The sequence below is a fragment of the Sceloporus undulatus genome, chromosome 6 (genome assembly GCF_019175285.1).
Source record: "Sceloporus undulatus isolate JIND9_A2432 ecotype Alabama chromosome 6, SceUnd_v1.1, whole genome shotgun sequence".
Classification (NCBI taxonomy): Eukaryota; Metazoa; Chordata; class Lepidosauria; order Squamata; family Phrynosomatidae; genus Sceloporus; species Sceloporus undulatus.
In genome coordinates this window covers 39459294-39467690 of record NC_056527.1, presented here as the reverse complement: position 1 = coordinate 39467690, position 8397 = coordinate 39459294, and positions in this window count along the sequence as shown.

Genomic DNA, 8397 nt, shown 5'->3' with positions numbered 1-8397 from the left:
AAAAAAGGTGGGATGCTAAATCAGCAAATGAAGAATTGTTCATGATATTAACTCCTTCCAACATACAGGGAAGGGTTGGGGAAAAGTCAATGCTTCTGTGGCACTGACACAAGCAGTATTGTCTTCGGTTCTTTGCATTTCCCTTTCTTCCTCAGTGTTCCAGCAATATCTCTTGAATACTTCCACCTTCCATTGTTGAAAACAGTTTTGAAAACACAAAAGAAAGGGAAGCAGATTTAAAATGTTGCAGATTACCAAACCAGCTTGAATTAACCAAAGCTTTTTTAAAAAATGCATACATGCATACCTGTATGAGCATAAACTAATGAGCAGTGTGTGTGTGTGTTTGTATGTGAGCCTTCAAGTCATTTGTTGACTTATGATGACCCCATGAATTTCATAGGGTTTTCTTAGGCAAGGAATACTCAGAGATGGTTTTGACCGTTCATTCTTCTGAAATACAGCCTACAGCACCTGGTATTCTTGACAGTCTCCCATCCATGTACTAACCAGAGCTGACCCTGTGTAGCTTCCAAGATCAAATGGGATCCAGTGTCTTTAAGGTATTTAGGACCCTTCCAACCAGCATTAGATTTTCCAAAGGGGAAGGCGTTTTTGGATAGAGCAGCAATAGAAATAAAATAGAGTCTGGCATAAAGGTCTCATTAGTATTTTCGTCCCTAAAACTGTATGAATCTTGCATGAAAGATACAAGGCTGAAACCTATGTATGTTGCACTGAATTCTTAAGAAGATCTTTGCCGTATATGTTAAGCCTTTTAGAAATGTATGTTGGTTGGCATTCAGTATTGCATTTATGAATTCAGAAACACAACTTATGGATCTCTACCCACTACAATCCACAGTGATAGCATCAACTTTGGTTCTAACTAAAATCTGCCAACAAATATGGAAAACAAAACAGTGGCCCATAGATTGGAAGCAATCAAAATACATTCCCATCCACAAAAAGACACAAAAGATTGCAGTAATTACAGGACCATTGAACTAATTTCCCAGACAAGCACAGTCATGCTCAAAATTCTGCAGCGAAGACTTTACCTTAAATGGAGCAAGAAATCCCAGAGGTGCAAGCTGGATTCAGGAAAGGAAGGGGCACTAGGGATCACACTGCAAACATATGATGGATAATGGAATGCACCAAAGAATTCCAGAATAAATTCTGCACGTGCTTTATTGACTACAGTAAAGCATTTCACTGCATAGATCATGAAAAGTTTTTAGAGGAATGGGAATGCCACTATATCTGATTGACTTGATGTGTAAGCTGTACTCAGGACAAGAGGCTGCACTCAGAACTGAATACAGTCAGCCCTTCTTATACATGGATTTTTTATACACGGATTCAAGCATCCACGGTTTGAAAATGTTCCAAAAAAGTATAAATTTCAAATATCAAATTTTGATTTTCCATTTTATAAGGACACCAATTTTGCTATGTCATTATATTTAATGGGACTTGAGCATCCAGCGGATTTTGTTATCCACGAACCAAACCCCAGCATATAACAAAGGTCCACTGTACAGGAAAACGAAATGGTCCCAATAGGCAAAGAAGATAGGCCAAAGATGCATTGTATAACCATTTTGTTCAACGATATGCAGCAAATATATACACACAGCAGGCTTAGACTCAGAAGTGGGAGGAGTAAAGAACGGAAGAACGAGCTACTACTAGTAAAAACCACAAAGACCTTGAACAATTACTAAAGAAAGTCAAAGAGAAAGTACTAGGGTAGGCTTAATGCTGAATAAGAAAAAACAAATAATGATCATGGACAGAACTACATGAATCACCTAGATAACAGTAGAACAGAATAGTTAACAGTTCCCATACCTTGGACAAAACATTGATTAGAGTGGAGAGTGCATTCAAAAGAAATCACGAACACTACAGCACTGCTGGGAGCACAGCTATGAAAGAACTAGAAATATCCTGAAGTGCAAACATAATACTCAATACCATAATACTAAAGGCTGGATCATCCAATTTCTCATTACCGATTATGGATGTGAGAGCTGGACAGTGAAGAAAGTGGTAGAAGAGAAAACCAATAATTTGGGATGTGGTGCTGGAGAAGAGTGGTGAGCATAACATGACGGCCAAAATACAAACAAATGGTTCAGACACAAGTCTGAACCTTACCTGGAAGCAGGATGACTAAATTGAGGTTCTTGTACTTTGGCTGCATGATGAGAAGGAAGACTCATTAGAAAAGGCAATGATGCTGGAAAAGGGAAGGCAGCAGAGACTGGAAAGACTGCATGCCAGCCAGGCCAGGGCTTGAGCCTGTTAGGATGTAGGGAGGTAGAAACCAGGGGTTTTTTGACGTTGTCTCATTCCCAGGATTGCCATGGAGTCTTGTGGGAGTAAACAAAACCACTGCTCCATATTTAATAGATCAAGTATTTACTATAACCTAAAGTGCTTCATCACTTAACATCTTGAAATTATATTGGGTGAAGGAGGCTTGTTCACTGATGATCATGTTCTCAGTCCCTTTCCTCTAGTGATTGCTGCTGCGACAATCAGAAGCAGGAGCTTGTTGTAGCCTCACTTGCTGACAGGAGGAGACTGGAGACATCATAATCCTGAGTTGGCAGCTGAACCAACCTCTCTGCTTGATCTGGCTTTTGGATGTTAAGGTAGTTTGATGGAGGCAGGGCATTGGCCAGACATACTTACCTACATAAATATAGCCAGTGTAGAACATCAGCAATAGAGTATTAAAGTGGGTGGCAAGCTGGTCTGGTTTCAGTTTTCTCCCAAAATATTAATGAACTTAACTAGCTTTTCAAATTTTTTTATTCTACTACAAAATCAAAGTCTATAGAAAAAAACACAAAGCTGGTAACAAAGCAAAATATAAATAAAGTTCTCATTCCTCATAAACACATAGCATGTTATACCTATACCTGTAACAAACCTGTAACATCACTGTGATGGTTATAGACGTGGCACAGCCAGCCTCAACGACAACTAAGAAAAATAAGATTTGGTGTGCTCAAGGGCTTTGATATACCTAATGTATTTGTGATTTTTAAAAAAATCTCTTTTTTCAACCAAACATCCCCTCTCCTCCTGCTATTATAGTCCTCTCCGTTTTAAAAGTCATTTGCCATATGGAAGGAAAATAAACAAGCCAAAACTCCTTTGGCCAGCCAGGACAGGCATATGGTTCTTTGCATCTTGCATCACTGCACCACCGTTGTATATTTTCTATTTCTGGTGTAAATAGAGTTAATCTTACAGCCTAGGCTAATGGGGTGCTGTGTGTATGACAAGTGTATGATAGATCCTTCTAGGGCCAGCATTGGCTGTGAGTTCCTTTTTCTATACATTGCCTGGCTGATGAACTGCTATGATGTCTGAATTCTGAATAGTGACAGTTATGAGCATAACAATGCAGGGTTCGACCTTTTCTAGCTTCATCCAAGGCCTTCTGGACAACTGCAGGCAAAAACAAAAGACAAGCTCTTTTACAATGACAGCACGAATGAGAACACACAACCCCTTAGATAATAATAACATTCAATCGATTTATTAGAGATTAAAGGTGGAAGGTTTACAAACCTTTCACTTTCCGTGTCAAGAGCTGATGTAGCTTCATCCAAAAGAAGAACTGCTGTGTTTCGACAAGGGCACGAGCAATGGCTATTCTTTGTTTCTGTCCCTCCTGAAAGCTGGGCTCCTTTACATCACTACCGATATTGTCTGGCGTAGTTTTGTTGTTAAACAAAAGACAGACAAGGCTATGTTACATTTTGTGAAAATTACCAAGTTGCAAGGCAATATGAAAGTCTTATGCAAGGTGCTGTACAAAGATAGAAATAAATGAGAAAATAACAATGTAATATTTAAATTAATTTTAAAAGTTTTAATATATAGCATGATATCCTGGTCTTTTTTCAAAGGAGGTTGAGTTCATAGGGTTTGTTTCTGGATCTAGAGAATTCTGCAGTCAAATATATGGTTTTAGGCCTGGCAGATAAAATGCCTTTTTGCCCAGCTTCAGAGAAACAGGGCAATCAAGAAGATTACACATGCCTAATGGAAACATCTACCTTCCTTCCTTCCTCACTCCCTTTAATGAGAAATTGAAAAAGGATGCAACATATCCTCTAATATTTTATAGATGAAAATGGAGACATGGGTAGCTAAGGTACATCAAAGTGTGGGTAAGAAGGCATTGAGGAAGAATACACAAGTTAGGAGAAATTGCAGCAGTTTATTTTTGCCTACGGTAAGTCTATTGGAAGAAGCAAGACTCTACACCTCTTCATCTCATCTCGTCTCCTCTCCCTGCTGCTCAGATTTGTTCGGAAGGGGTTTGTCATTATCTTTCTCTAAAGGATGAGATTTGCCCATGGTTACCTAGTGGGTTTCCAAGGTTGTGCAGGGATTCAAATTTGGTATCTCAGAATCTTAATCCAGTGGTGTCAAATACTAATATAATTGATCCTAACTGGGACTAGCAATCAGAGCTAATTACTTGCTACCCTGTCTTTCTCTTGGGACAGGACCCAGAGCTAAAGCCTTAGAGGTAAGAGAAAGGCTTTTTGTTGTTGTTATATAAAGATTGTATTAGTTTTTGAGAGGATGCATTATACTTTTTTTAAAAAAAGGAAAAGCCACTTAAAGAAATCCTTCATTCTTCAATTCTTTTAGCTCCACATTATAAAAGAGCAATTTCACCATTCAACAGAAGCAGTAAATTTTCACTTCAGAAGGCCACAGGGTCTGTTTTACCATGCTGCTCAAATAAGCCAGAAATGTAGACAAGCCTGTATCCTACCAAAATCAACTTGATCTGTGCCCAGATTAAGTGCACATTTACTAAAATGTCAATTCCCTTGTATAAAATGCTTTCTGTGGGATAGGTGTCTACAGGAATTCATGTTTAGATATTTAAGGCTGGAATTCCAAGCATAGTTAGGTTGCAGAGAGACCAAGCTTTCCAAGCCAATATGTATGCTTTCCAAGCTTATATGCTAAGGACTGGGCTGCAGGCTTGAAATGGGCTTCAAACACACCTTTTGCTAGATTGTGACCCAGTTATTTTCAAAAGAATGTCAGTAAGACACAGATGAACCATGCCAAGTGAGAGAGATGTTTCTGTTGAGAAAGAAAGTGATAAACTAACCTCTGGGAGGTTTTGTATAAAGTTATGAATGTTAGCTGCTTTAGCTGCTTCTTCAACTTCTTCCTGGCTGACCACTCTGCTGTTGTCACCATACTGGATAATTTCTCGCCAATACTGCAGTCAAACAGAATAGGTTCTTGCTGTACAAGCCCCAGTTGAGATCTTAGCCACTGAATATGCAGGGATTTGGTATCCATTCCATCTGCAAGCTGCAAATAGGAAGAGAAGTTTAGAAATCCTTGCTGCAAAATTCAAAATGAGATCCTGCAGACCAAATTTTGAAAGTCCAAAAAACTGACAGCTTAATTGATTTTAATAGATAATTTACTAGTAACATATGCATCTGTATTCATTTTAATGTACTGCTTCCAATATGCAGCATTGGAGTTTTGTGTATTTCTGTTATTAGGCTTACATATAATTACCTATAGCCACATTAACTATGTCCAGTTTTATGAAGTTTGGAGAGGGGAGGATATATATGTGTGTGTATTTGTGTGATGACTGGTCCTCCAGTCACCTGAGGACTTCTCCTGAACTACAAAGGGTTAATCTGGGAGGAGGTACATGCTAATGAGAGATGACATCACATGCTAATGAGCTGTGGCATCATAGCTGATGTAAGGTCTAACTGACCAATCAGAGAGTAGGACCGTGAGATTCAAGAACTTTCTATGGGAAATCTTTAAAAGGCCCTTTGCGGCCATGCGGTTCTTTGTCTTTCCCTTTGTCCTCTCCTGGGGGGAACCAGATGGTGTCTCTTGGAGTCTGGGAGACACAGACTCAGGGGAATGCAGGTCGAGAGGCAAGGGGCCCTCCCTGCATCCAGGAACTCAAAAGGACTACAAATCCCATCACTCCGTGAGTAGTTAAAAACGTGTTAGCTTAGTGCGTTTTTAGGCCTTTTGTTATTTTCAACAATGGCTTGTGTGGAACGAACTCTATAACTATGTTCTTTGACCTGCAAGGCAAGGGGGCTTTGCAAGAATGATATAAATTCTTTCTATCCTATTCTATCCCTTTTAAAAATAAACTTCTTTCTTAAAAAGCATCTGCTGTCTCTCTGCTCCTGTACACGTGCCTTAACTCGGCTACTGATTGCTCTGGGTCAGCAAGAAAGGAAACTAGATCTCTCTCTCTATCCCTCACAAGTCCCAGTGTGTGTGGGGGAGGTGTAGCTGTGGAGCTACGTATAAATATAGTCATAGTTCATTCACTGGGTGGTGGCAGCGAAAAGTTCTTTTTTTTTAAAGGGATCCCCTGAGAGTAATAGCCACGCACAGGGCTTTGCCCTCAGGGATCATCACAATTTGGATGCAACTTTTCGTACACAGTGAATAAGACATGTAGCCCTTCATGTTTTAGGTGATGTTGTAACTATGATTTGCATGCAAAGCAACTGCAATGCATTATATTTTAAACTGAATAACACTGAATGCAAGCATCAATTTTCTTATTAAACTCAAAATCTGTCATTTTAAACATCAAGACAGTTGAGGGAAATATTTATGTCAGCCTATAACGGTTACCAGCCATTTGTATTGGTTACTTCAAGTGATGCTATCTCTGTACTCATGTGTGATCAGCTATTGTGTTGGTCCATAATAGGTACTTGGGACAGAACCTGTCTCTAAGTTGGCCCCACAGTTCTAATCCTTTGGCTCATATTATTCCCCTTCCCATTTTACCCTTAGGCTCTCTCTATATCTGGATCTCAAGACCTTCCTATTTAAGCAGGCATTCCCCGATTAAGATCCTGTGGGCCTCCCCTCCTCTTCCGTGGCCATGAGGACGGGCTATGGGGCTTTTATTGCTGTTTTTACTTTGTATATTGTTGTTTATGTGCTTTTAACTTTGTATTTGTGTGCACTTGTTGCACTGTTGTAAGCCGCCCTGATCTTCTTGGAAGGGCGGGATAGAAATAAAGATTTTATTATTTATTTATTTATTATTTATTTATTTAGGCCTCAAATGGTTGTGTTGCTCATTAAATTAAAACATCCAAACATAGTTGTAAACATAAGAACTGTGAAGATTTGTTATACCAGCTAAAGTAAACATCTAACCTTATCTGGTTCCATATACAGAATACGGTAACAACTTAGTTTCAAACAAAATAACACTTCTCTCTGAACTCCTTCCACATTCTCAGCTCTGAAAACTGTATTCAGAGACCATTAGTTCCTCATATCCTAGCAAAATTAACTAACCAGCCCTAATCAACTCTTATAAACAAGCTTCTAGGTTACATTCCCCCGGCCTCAGATTCCATGAGCTGCATTTGGTTCTCTTTACTCAAGCTTGCCCAGCTTCCCTGCTTCACAGTACTGTACATTAATATTAGTACATACTAATTACTAATTTATTATTTAATACTAATTACTAATATCTACTAATTAGTATTAATACATACTAATCTATTCATTAGTGGTTTGTTATGGTACAGTACTGGAGTTCTGTGAGAGAAAAGGCTAAATGTCTCACAAATACTACTATTTCCAGAATTCCACAGCATTGGGTTATGGCTATTAAAGTGGATTATTTCTGCAGTTCATATGCAGCATATGTTACCAGGAAGCAGTTGTGACTCCTATGTCAGTAGACCGATTAGCATAGAATAGGACCCCTATATCCACAGGACCAGAAACTGTGGTTTCATTTACCCACGTCCAAAAAAAGTCTCTCTAGGCATCTGGAGGTCCTCCAGCATGACACTATGGTTGCTGGACATATAGAGTTTGTCATGATCTGTGATTTTTACTATCTGCGGTAAGTCTAGGAACATATCCCTCATTGATACATGGGTTGTACTGTATTCAGTAGGTTCTGTATTTTAGTTCAAATTTTAAAAGAGGTGTTTGAAGTGCTGAATCTATTTTGGGGATAGCACCTTGGATATAGCTCTGTTAAAAAATGGTCTAAAACCTGGTGGGTTCACTACCTCTCTGATATGGAAGCCACCAGCTAGCTCAGTAGGATGCCACTGAAAAGCAATAGCAAGTACATTTCTATACTGTTTATCAGTAAACTAGCACTCCCTAAGCAGTTTACCATGTGTAAGCCAATTGACCCCAACAAGCTGGGTACTCCCTTTACTGATCTACAAAAGGATGGAAAGTTGAATGGACCTTGTATGTTATCTTCACCCTGGTCATAACATGTGAAAATACTTGCTTTTATGGATTGCTGTCATTTTATTGTGAGTTTCTACAATCCTGCTCCTCTTGGGAGTG